Source organism: Bubalus kerabau, chromosome 19 (assembly GCF_029407905.1).
Source record: "Bubalus kerabau isolate K-KA32 ecotype Philippines breed swamp buffalo chromosome 19, PCC_UOA_SB_1v2, whole genome shotgun sequence".
NCBI lineage: Eukaryota > Metazoa > Chordata > Mammalia > Artiodactyla > Bovidae > Bubalus > Bubalus kerabau.
The window spans coordinates 44,853,775-44,866,675 of NC_073642.1; positions in this window are offsets into that span (position 1 = coordinate 44,853,775).

Genomic DNA, 12,901 nt, shown 5'->3' on the forward strand with positions numbered 1-12,901 from the left:
TTTGGGAAAACTGTCTATTCCAGTCTTCTGCCCATTTTCTAATTGGGTTTTTTTCATGTTGAGTTGTTTGAGCTGTTTATGTATGTTGGATGTTAACCACTTGTCATATCATTTGCAAATATTTTCTACCATTCAGTAGGTTGTCTTTTTGTCAATGGTTTCCTTTGCTGTGCAAAAGCTTTTAAGTTGAATTAGGTCTCATTTGTTTATTTGAGAGTCCCTTAAGGAGATCCAGGAGAAGGCAATGGCACCCCACTCCAGTACTCTTGCCTGGAAAATCCCATGGACAGAGGAGCCTGGTGGGCTGCAGTCCATGGGGTCGCTAAGAGTCGGACACGACTGAGCGACTTCACTTTCACTCTTCACTTTCATGCATTGGAGAAGGAAATGGCAACCCACTCCAGACTTAGCAGTAGCAGTAAGGAGATCCAACCAGTCCATCCTAAAGGAGATCAGTCCTGAGTGTTCATTGGAAGGACTGATGTTGAATCTGAAACTCCAATACTTTGGCCACCTGATGCGAAGAGCTGACTCATTTGAAAAGACCCTGGTGCTGGGAAAGATTGAAGGTGGGAGGAAAAGGGGGCGACAAAGGATGAGATGGTTGGATGGCATCACCAACTCAATGTACATGAGTTTGGGTAAACTCCGGGAGTTGGTGATGGACAGGGAGGCCTGGCGTGCTGCGGTTCATGGGGTCGCAAAGAGTCAGACACGATTGAGCAACTGAACTGTTTATTTTTCTTTTGTTTCCTTCACCTTAGGAGACAGTTCCAAAAATAAATTCTTTTTGTCAAAGTGTTCTGCCTATATTTACTTCTAGGAATTTAATGGTTTTCAGTCCTACATTTAAGTCCTTAATCCATTTTGAGAATACTGTTGTATATAGTATTAGAAAATATTCTAATTTCATTCTTTTCCAGTTTTCCCAGCACCAGTTTTTGAAAAGACTGTCTTTTCTGCATTTGTGTTACATATTCTTGCCTCCCTTGTCATGTATTAATTGACCGTAAGTTCATGGGTTTATTTCTGGGCACTGTATTCTGGTCCATTGATCTGTGTGTCTGTTTTTTATGCCAGTTTTATATTGTTTTGATTACAACAGCTTTGTACCATAGTCTGAAGTCAGGAAGCATGATACCTTCCGCTCTGTTTTTCATTCTCAAGATTGTTGAGACTGGCTATTCAGAGTATTTTATGCTTCCATACAAAGTTTAAAATTTTTTCTATTTCTGAGGAACTAGATCCTAAAACCAGAACACACCCTTTAGATCAGAGGCTCTGGCCCTGGACCTGGTGCTTTAAAGGGCCCTTGTCCAAATTCTCCCGTACAATCCCTCTCCTAAGGCAGCTCTCTGTGCCAGAGGCCTGCAGTTGGTGGGGCACAAGAGAATGTTGCTGCAAGCTGATGAAAGTAGTGATATAATGCGGGGGCCAGAGAATGTATGTCAATGACCAGATCATCAGATGCCCCAGGCTGGATTACAGCCTGGTGCAGATCACTGCCCTGGTGACTGATAGCCCATTTACAATTCTGCAGCCACGTCTATATCTTTTTGCACTGAGTCCAACTCTTGTCAGTAGGTTGGGACTTGAAGGCTATATATCCTTCATCTCCATCATACTGAAATACATTTGCCTGGGACAGCTGCACCCTTACATTACATATGTAAGCCAGGAGATTTACAGTGACAGAAAAATTAGCAAATGTGATGATGCAAGCAGGGGCTAGATAGATGTTTACACACTGCATCTTGCTCTTGCAAACCCAAGGCTGCCATGCTGTGAAGAAGCCCGGGTTTTTGACAGAAAGGCCTAGATTGTCTTAAATGCCTCCAGCACCTACCTCCCAGCCAACTGCTGCAACTGTGTGAGTGAGCCAAGGTAGGAGTTAACGAATAGACCTGCTCAGAATTGTGGAAAATCACAAATGTTGTAGTATAAATGTTTAAACATTTATGACACTTCTTAATGTTTTTGTTTAAATGTTTAAAGCCACTAGGTTTGGGGTGATTTGTTATGCTGCAATAGAAATCTGATACAACCCCACAATTAGGTAAAGACATGCTTCCTACCCTCATAGACTCCTGTGTCCCACCAGCACTGGCAGAACACGGTGTATGTTTTGTTAAGCATTTATTAATAGATCAACAAAGATGTATATGAAAATCTGGGTTTTGTTATAAAATGAAGTTGATAATTGGCTTTCCATATTTTTGTCTGTTAATACTGGGAATATGAGGACTTCCTCATAAATGGAACAGAGGTGGTACAATGGATAAGAATCCTGCCAATGCAGGGCACATGGGTTCAGAGCAACTAAGCTCATGTGCCACAGCTTATGTGCCATGAGCCTGTGTTCTAAAGTCCTTGCTGCTGCCGCTGCTAAGTCGCTTCAGTCGTGTCTGACTCTGTGCGACCCCATAGACGGCAGCCCACCAGGCTCCCCTGTCCCTGGGATTCTCCAGGCAAGAACACTGGAGTGGGGTGCCATTGCCTTCTCTGTCTAAAGTCCTTAAGCCACAACTATTGAAGCCCGCAAGCCCCATCTACTGAAGCCCATGAGCCTAGAGCCTGTGCTCTGCAACAAGAGAAGCCACCACCATGAGGAGTAGCCCCTGCTTGCCACAACTAGAGAAAAGCCCAAATGCAGCAACAAAGATCCAGTGCAACCAAAAATAAATTAATAAAAATATTGAAAATATGATTCTAAGTATAAAGCATTTGATTTATAGTTTTCATAACTATTGAATGAGGCAGCCATGAGCTCAGTCTATAGCCTGTATGAACAGCTACACTGGCTTATAAAGATTGTCAAATCCTAATCTCAAATTTTTTTAAAATGTGGTTACCTGTAAGAGACAAAAAGACTTACTTTCTGAAAAATCTAAAAATCATTCAACTTAATATTTTGTCATAAAAGAGATCTGATACAAGGCCTCCATGCATAACACTGTTAGAAAACTCTAAGAGTATATGAATAAGTGCAAAATTAATAATCACAGACCATAAGTGACCTGAGAGCTTAGAAAATGGAGAGATTAATCCATGCTGGAATGTCTAAGAAAAGTCAGTATATCATTTTTTTAGGTTGTGGCATGTGAACTCTTAGTTGCAGTATGTGGGAATTAGTTCCTTGACCATGGATTGAACCTAGGCTCCCTGCATTAGGAGCACAGAGTCTTAGCTACTGGACTACCAGGGAAGTATATATTGTAAAGGCAAGAGATTAATGGGGGGAAATGACCATTCAATATAAGAGATCTAAGAATATTCACAGTCAAAGAGTACAGCCTACAAATAGGCCTCTGGTCAGACCTAATAGGCTCTACTCTTACATAGGAAGGAATAGCCCAAGAATTACCAGATATTTCAGGGCAGCTTCTAAAGTGAAAGAAAGATAATGAATCAGGCCAAGAGATTCTGAAGAATAAGAAACAGTACATGGAGTTAGGGGGGAAAAAATGACCAAAATAGTACAGTTAATGTTTTAACACATATAACTTAGAAAATACTTCACATTCATTATGCTATGAAGAAGATGCTATAAAAAATTCAGAGAAAAAGAAGGGAAATTAAGTGACAGGAGAAATTTTATAAATTCAAACACAAAGTTTGGAAGACTAAGTAGAAACAATGTCCCAGAAAACAGAACAATATTAAATGAGATGGTGAGAAAAATAAAACTAAAATGGGTATCAGAAGCTAATCATCAAAATAAAAGGAGTTAGAGAAAAGGGGGAGGAAGTGATAAAAGGAATAAGAAAATGTTCAATAAATAAAGGCATTTCCAGACTGTAAGTACACAAGTTGCAACAGAATGAATGGGAAAAGACACAATGTGAAAACTTAGAAAAATGTTGGACAGAAAGCTCCAGCTTAGAATTCTATACCCAGACCAATGATCAAGTCTGAGGGCAGAATGAAAGTTTCTTCAGATAAGTGAGGTCTCAAAAAGTTGACCTCCCTTGTAATATTCCTCCTGAAGCTACTAGAGTCTGTGCTCCAGCAAAATGAAGGAACAAACCAAAAAGAGGAAGATGTAGCCCAGGAATCAAGGAATGCAGCTCAGGGGAGAAGTGCTGGGAATGGCCAGATTAGTGGTGAAAGGAGATTCATCCATCCAAGGATGACCACTGTGCTGCTGCCCTGTCCAGATGGGAGCCCAAGGACAGTGACTTCCAGGAGGTCTGTCTCCAAGGAAAAAGTGATTATTTAAATATCTTCAGACACATCGAGAGGAGATTCTTTAGAGACTCATAGAAAATTAAAATAATTATTCACTCAAGGGAAAACAAACTTATACAAGCATGAAAATGCAATCAGAGAATACAGCATGGCTTGGCTTGATTAACATTTCCATAGGCTTAATAATAATTGATCCTTGGGCTAAACAAAAGGCACAATATAAATTTCTTGACAGGATGTTTAAGGGTAAGTATGGGGTATAATGGCTACAACCAGGAAAGTGGGGATGTGATATAAAATCATTTATAAAGTGTGAAACCAAAAATATTCCAAACTTAAATCAGATAGGAAATAGCGGTATAAATATGCCATGTAGAAATATGGGAGTAAACATGCAAAGAAATAGCTTTAAAGTAAAAAAATAATTACCTTTTGTAAGTATAAATGTAAGTTTATAGACTATCTGACTAAAACTATATTCATAGAATGGATTAAATATAGTTCTATTTAAAAAAAAACTTTAAAGAGAAACTGAGCAAGCTAGTATCTAGCTAGGAGAAAGGAAGACAGTTCTGTCCAATCCTGTTATAAATCAAATGCTTGCCCACAGAGCTCATCATTCAGTGGGAGAGATGTAGCCCAGCTTTGAATGGTGCCTGTGAAAAAGCAAAGAGGTCCATTTTTTTTCAGCTGTAAACAAGAATTTGAATTTTTAGAGTGCTGGCAGTGGAGAAAAAGAAAGAAGCAAGCAAGCAAGCAAGAAACTCTGGAGAGAAAGAAGAGCATGAAAGAAGGAATGGCTTGGCAATGAGCATGGCTTGTGGCCAGACCCTAAGGACTTCAGCCTTACTGGAAGAATGCTAAGCTGTGGAGTAACATTAGAAAGTAGGGGTGGGAGAGGGGAGCCAGATTCCAGTCTGAGGAGCTTGCCAATCCTGGGTCTGTCAGCCAATATCTCATCTGGGGCTCCTGGATCCTGGTATCTCAGAGCCATGCACTGACCAGAAACCTAATCATTAAGCCACTGAAATTAGACCTTTGTGATACCCGACCAGCTTCTATCACCCTTACATTTTTCATCATCTCCTTACCCCCACAATGAGGAATTAATTATAAGACTATCAAAATTCCAACAGGATGAATTATCAGCCCTCAAAAGTCTTCTGTACCCAAGTCAGAGCCCCAGTAGGAAAGGCATAGACTTGGAATAGGGCTATCGGGGTAGACAGGCTTGACAACCTTGAACTCCCAAATTTCCCAGAATCCTTTGGCCCGTGAAAGTAGCTCATTTCCTCTATTAGAGAATAACAATTACCCTTTGTTTGCAGACAATGCAGAATCTTCAGAGGAAGCAAAAACCTTATAGGACAATGCTTGCCCTGCTCAGGATCTGCCCCCACGTTCCATCTTGGACCCAGAACTAGGGTCAAATGAGAGCACGACCCAACTGGAGAAGTCCAGGCCTGCTAAAGGAGGAGGAGGATTATATACTGAAGGAGCTTCAGGAGCTAACAAAGCCATACCAACTGGAAGGGGTAGGATTTGTCTGGACACAGATCTTGACAATATTGAAAATAAAGAAGAGAAAATAAAGCTAGATAAGGGACTTCATCAGTATGGGGGGACTTGCCCATGACACAAGACTTAACATTCTGATAAGGCCTGGGGCTTTCCCTAGTTTCCTGTTGGACAGTTCTCAGAAGCCTGGGCCACGTAAATGAAGAAGAGATACAAGAATTACTGTGGCAGGGTGTGAAGGGAGGAATGAAAGACTCAGAGGAATGCACATGCTGGAATGGATTTATTAAAATCCATATTCTAGAAAACACACAGCTATATTCCTTGGGAGAGCCCAGAGGTCATGCTGGTTATCACAACCATATGAAATGTGCTAAGGAGAGAATGTCACTGGCATCATTAAGAAACTTCATAATTGCTGTCCTCTGTAAACTGTCCTCTATAGGTAGAGGGTGCTATGTCAATACTGGGCTCCTTACTAGCTATGGGTATCATAGAACCCCCAAAGAGCAGAGGCCTGGTAGCAGTACTTAACTGCCAGAAACTAGGTGGTCATGGTTATCCTCATGGGCAACAAAGTCAGAATGGTATCCAGTGGTGACTGACCCTCAGGGCTCTATAGGATACAGTGTCCACAGAGGCAAGATGTATAGCAAAAGGATTATTGCTTAATAACAAGCAATATTCAAAAATACCAAGAACATGTGAGCAGAAGGTTGAGATCAGCTGTCCCTAGAAGGTCATGATCGTTTGCCCAATTTCCAAACTCAAGTCAGGTCCTCAATCCAGAATCCAATGATTGCAAGAGAAGAGACAGACAAATTGAGGACGATTTGAGCATGAAAATAATGATAATAAGGGATTATAACACTAAATAAAATGGACTGAAAGTGAAGTCGCTCTGTTGTGTCTGACTCTTTGCGACCCCATGGACTGTAGCCCACCAGGCTCCTCCATCCATGGGATTCTCCAGGCAAGAACACTGGAGTGGTTTGCCATTTCCTTCTCCAGGGGATCTTCCCAACCCAAGGACTGAACCCAGGTCTCCCACATTGCAGGCAGATGCTTTAACTATATATAGAGAAAAGGATGCTTCAATACCACAAGTACATATAGCAGTGATTCCCAGAGTCCTCCCTGCTTATGATCATTTACTCAAATAACCATATATTGGGAGGAAATAGAGGACACAGAGGCAGCTATGCAGAGGGTCCAAGGTCCACTGCTAACCAGAAAACCAAAGCACCCTCTGAGCTCCTGTTAGAAGAGAGGGTTTTGGGACTAGGTAAAAAGTGGATTTCTGAAACAATCCTACTCATCTCTTTGTGGGTATAATGGGTCCATGGAGCTGGTTAGTGGCCATTTCCCCAGTTCTTGAATGTATAAATGGAATGGACATACTTATTTATCAAACTCTCATATCAGACATTGGTTCCTTAAAACAGCAGAGTAAAAAGATTGTAGTAGGAAAGGTCAAATGAGAGTCCATGAAACTACCCCTAACTTTAGATAATAAAAACCAACATTGCCTCCCAAGGGAATGACAGAAATTAGGGTTACTCTTGGACTTAAATAATGCAGTAGTGATAGGCTGTCTCCCCATTTGTGTTCTCGTTTAACGTACCTTGATGGCCCTTACAAAAACCCGATGAATCACGGTGGACAGCAATGAACTAGCAAAAATGTAATCAAGTAGAAGCCTATTGTACTTACGGTGCCAAATGTGGTTATCTTTACCAGAGGAAGTTAAATACAGGCTCTACAATACAATGTGGTCTGCAGCTCTTGATCTGGCTAAGGCATTCTCTCCCATGCCCATCAGGAGGGAAGGTCAGAAGCAAGTTGCATTGCCACATGACAGACAACAAAGTACATTCATGATTGTGTCCCAGATTCTTGCTTCTCTGTCACATCACAGTCCCCAAAGCAACCAACAACATCCAGACATTCTTCAGACTACCACTTTGACCTACTGTACTGATGATACTATGTTTTCCGGTATTTGTGATGTCTTTGTAAGATATGCGGGTTCCATGGAGTGGGAAATAAATCCTACAAAGATCCAGAGTCCTCCTAGCAGTTTTTGGGTCCAATTCTCTGGAGCCTCCCAGGATATTTGCTCCAAAGTAAAGGGCAACTTGTACCTCCTACTACTGAAAGGGAGAAACACAATGTGTGATGGGCCCCTTTGAACTTTGTGGGGAGCATTGTTCATTCTTGGGAATACTGCTGACTGATTTGTCAAATGATTTTGAAGGCTTTCATTTCTGATTTGTGCCTAGAGTAAGGAAGGGATCGGTAGCAGGTATAAACCATAAGTAACCTGACATTTGGACCACACCATAAAGCCAGATTCAGAGGTCCTAGAGGAAGGAAGAGGTGTCTTGTGAAATTCCAGGCAAGCTCTGAGAGTCACAGCACAGCTCATTAGGGTTCTGTATGTATAGGGCATACAAGGGTTTACACATCCTTTGAGAAAGAACTCCTGGCATGCTGGACATGGAGCATCTTATCTTGGGGTAGCAAGTGGCCATGTACCATAAATGCCCTCATAAATGTGATCACATTTACCATAAATGTGAGCCACACAAGCTCATCAGCAATCCACCGTATGAATAAAGCAGCACATCTGGGATCAAGCTCAAGCAGGTACAGAGGTCACCAGTAAGCTGCAAGAATGGGTAGCCCCTGTTCCCAGCACATCCATCCTTATTGCACTGATGCCCTTCCCTTGGTTCCCACTTGTGACCTTATGGGGGTGTTCCCTGTGAATGAGCTGACAAACAAAACAGAAGGAAAACGAGAGCTTGATTTTTGGACTCAGATCCCTCAGGGATGAGAGTTTGGGTCATCTCATCAAATAACCCCCCACCCATCCCCGTCCAGTCAAGCAGAAATGCTAGTTGAGGGCAAGAAGAATCTAGGTTGAATGGGAAAAGTTGGAGATGAATATTAGTTGTGTCTTCAGGACCTGCTGCCCGCTAACTCACCTCTTGTATGTTTTCTGTGATCAACCAGAATTCAGGGAAATCTGTGCTTCAGTTAAATGAGCTTAGTGTGAAAAGCAAAGAATCTGAATAAGGTAGATTGTAGTTCATGCTGTTGGTGTCCCACTCAAATCTTCCCCCCACCCTGGATTGTAATAACATCTTACAGGAAAACCCAAAAGAACTTTGTGGTCAACACAACACATATTCTCCCAGCTGCTATGAGTGTTGGCTAATGAAGCTCACAGGCATCCTGCTATGAAAACTTGCCCTCAGCCAAGGGAATCTATCTTGCCCAGAAGGCTACAAACCCCACCTTCATACCCATCAACATTGCCAAAGAATAAGAGGGTACAGGATACAAAACACAGCATGATTTACTCTCTAGGCCATCCCTCTTAACATCCCCAGAGGTGGGCTACTCTTTAGCAGAAACTACATGCCTTACTTTGCCTCTTTCCCTATCTTATCCCATACTCCCCTGCTCTTCTACAGATTTTTCTCCCCAAAAAATCACTCTTTAAATAAGATGCATGCACCCGAATTCTTACCTCAGGATCTGCTTCTAGGGTAGCCAACCTAAGATATCTATGCCACTGATATGACTCAAATTTGAGCATCTATAGACAGAGGGAATTTTTGCTACCAATTTTTCCTAAGGTTTTACCTTAGTTAAGAAGTTAGTTGTTAAACAGCATTAGCTCATAGTTTCTCCCAGGGCTATTGAATATTTTTAATGAGCTTAAGAACAAAAGACACCAAAGATGAGGTTGAATTCAACATGCCAGGATTGTCATCAAAGTCACATTCTCTTGTATATATCTGTGAGGTGATGCTGAGGAAGGGACTGGAGAGGAGGGTGGGAGAGATAGCATGCCCCCTCCATCCCCATGCATCTGCATCACCCTCCACACTTCTATCCTGAAGCTCCAGTGAGTGTGTCCCTCTCCTTATATTCAATAGCCTCTCATAATATAACAAAGACAGAATTTTAGATCAATTTGGCAATGGACCAAAATGGATTGGGGCTGAACAAGATGAGGAAAAGACCTGTAGAGAGCCCATTACAGAGATAACGAGTTAGATATGAGATGGTGAGCACCTACATTTTTATGGTGTCAACATGAATGAAAATGAATAGAAATGAGATTTCACTTTGAAAGTTCTCAGGCTCCAACCATCCTGTGGACTCAGTTAACACTGAAGCAACATTAATACCTCAAGTTCCCTGGATTATTACTGTCATCTGCTGGTGTAAATCTCATCTCCCCCATTCATTTCTACACCACCCAAAGGGACCTCTTGGGTGCTCCCATCCTCTGCTTCAGCCTGGATGTTGGCTTCCTACATACGACAGGAGTATCATGCCTCAACACCATTGACCTGAGGCTCCCTGAGTGCTGACTGCTGTTCCTGAGGTTTCAGAACTCTTGACGTGGCTGAGTGCTCTTTGATTTCCAGCTGAAATCATACCTGAGCCACCCAGTGCTTGAGCAGCACTGAGGAGACAAACGCTCTCCCCACCCGTCTGTTTGTTCTTCATGAAGACTGATATCACAGAGAGTACTGACGAAGAGTTTCTTCAGAGTAGCTGATAATGTTGATTAGATGCCATCGTCTCATTCACTGTTTCACATGGGAATATGCTGACTGGTCAACTAGATTAGACAGCCCTCCAGGGAACCTACTTCTTCTGTGTATTCAGTAGTGTCTAGAATGATACAATGCATATCGGTCATGCTCAAAAACTTCTGGTTGAATGATTAACCGCTAAGGATGTGGCAAGAGTCCCAAGTCATTGCTTCAAGACAGGAAACTCTTTCATTCTATATGTGATAGGAGTGACTGTAAGTGAAAGTGAAATCTATAAATGTGATTATATAATCATCTGTTATTATTGGGGGCGATAGCATGCTAGCACCCAAGACCTTTGACAGAGTTAAACTAGAAATAAAAACTGAGACAGACGGTCTTGGCAACAGAGTGACACTTGGACCTGCAAGATTATACACTGTGGTCAGATATTTATAACCTAACATGAAGATGAAACCAGGTCCCCCTAAAATTGAGTTCCTCTGCTGAGTTTATAACTAAACTTTTTATCCAAAATGTTATCCCTCAAAATGTTATTCCCCTTCTTGTCTAACAGCTCTTAAGATTGAGACATATTGAAGAAAACAGGGAATTGTAACTAAGGGAGACCTTGTGAGGTCTTCCCAAGACAGACCTCCTCTCCCATATCCTCTGCTTTAGCTCCTCTCTGGAGCACCTGAATAACAATATTTGATGCACATTTCTTGAGTTGCTTTACAGGTGATGAAACATCCCTAAAAGGGAAACTATTTGATGGCCCTGAGCACTATAGCCCCCAGACCTTCTAGAGCCTAAGGATTGATGTCAACCCCTATGACCCTGCCCTGTTACCTCATCATCAACCAATCAGAGAAGTATGCATGAGCTGATCACACACCCTTTGATCCTCCTTCCTCACCTGGCCTTCAAAAAGCTTCCCTTAAAAAAAAAAAAAGCTTTTCTGAAACCCACTGGGGAGTTCAGGGTTTTTGAACACTAGCTACCGCAGACCACTTGTGTGGTGCCTTACAGTAAATGCTGTGCTTTCCTCACTGCAATTCCATGTCAGTGGGTTGGCTTTACCGTGTGCTAGAGCAGAGCCAAGTCTGGTTCAGAAACAAAAATAATCCATCAAAAAAGAGTAGGTCGTGGGAAATGGAAAAGGGAAAGTTGCAGAGAAGAATGTTGGCAGCATATACTCCCAGCCCTCAGATACCAGGGAAAGGTACTCCAAATCACATTTTAAAACAAAAGAAAATTGCTATGTGACACACAAACACACACAGGCCATAAGAGGGAAGTTAATGGAAATATGCTATTTTTTCCAGTGGCTGGTCCAGTAGTTCTGATGGTGATAGCACATTGCTAAACAGTAACAACACTTCAGATTTCATCACTGGGATACTGTGATTTATAACAGGAAATTTCTATTTTGTTTTCCTCCTGTTCCTGGCACAGAGCTCCTAAAACTGTTGGAATTTCCAGTGAGGAGAGCAATAAAGGCTGCTGTTGTTATGAGAGGGAGGTAGGTGACTCTCAGAAAGCACCTAAGGATGAGGGCTGGTGGCCAGGAGAACCAACCATGTGATTAGAGGGTTAAACTTTCAGTCCCACTATTTTCCCCTGCCCCTAATTTCCTGGGAGGAGAGGGGTTAGAGGATGAGTTCAGTCATCAATAGCCAGTGATTTACTCAATGGTGCCTAAGCAATGAGGGCTCCATAAAAACCCAAAGGGGGTTCAAAGAGCTTCTTGGGTGGGTGCACCCATGGAGGGCTGGGAAACTCAGAGCCCCTTTCCTCTCACCTCATCCTACGCATCTCTTTCATCTGACTCTTTCTGAGTTATATCTGTTTATAATAAACCAATAATCCAGTAAGTAAACTGTTTCTCTTCCATCAACTGCTGCTGCTGCTGCTAAGTCGCTTGAGTTGTGTCCGACCCTGTGCGACCCCATGGACTGTAGCCCGCCAGGCATCTCTGTCCATGGGATTCTCCAGGCAAGAACCCTGGAGTGGGTTGCCATTTCCTTCTCCAACTATTCAAGCCTATTAATCAAATCCAAGGAGACTGCTGTTGCAACTTTCCACCTATAGCTGGTGGGTCAGAAGCCCAAATGAAGACCCAGAGTAATGACTGGTGACTGACTTGGGGGATGAGGGGAGAGAGACATATAAGACTGAGCCCTTGACCTGCGGAATTTGACACTACCCTCAAGCAGAGTGTCAGCATTAAGTTGTAACACATCCAGCTAGTATCCGAGAATTGCTTGGTGATATGTTTAAAGAATACACACACATTGGGAAATTGTTGTCATAACTGATATGACAGAATCATCGTTGATGATGAAACCAAGCAGGATTCTCTGGGGATCCTGGGTCCAAAACCTTTCTGTGTCCCCTGTTTCTTGTTTGTAGGAAATAGGCTTCATCCAGCCTCCCTGACCTTTCTTGAGTTCCAAAGGCCAGGTTCAAAAAGTTGCTAATCAGGGAAGGGAGAGGATGCAGAGACAAGGGAGGAACAGTTGAGAAACCATAATGCACCCTGGGGCAGGATCCCAGTTTCAGTTCAGTCGCTAAGTAATGTCCAACTCTTTGCAACCCCATGGACTGCAACATGTCAGGCCTCCCTGTCCATC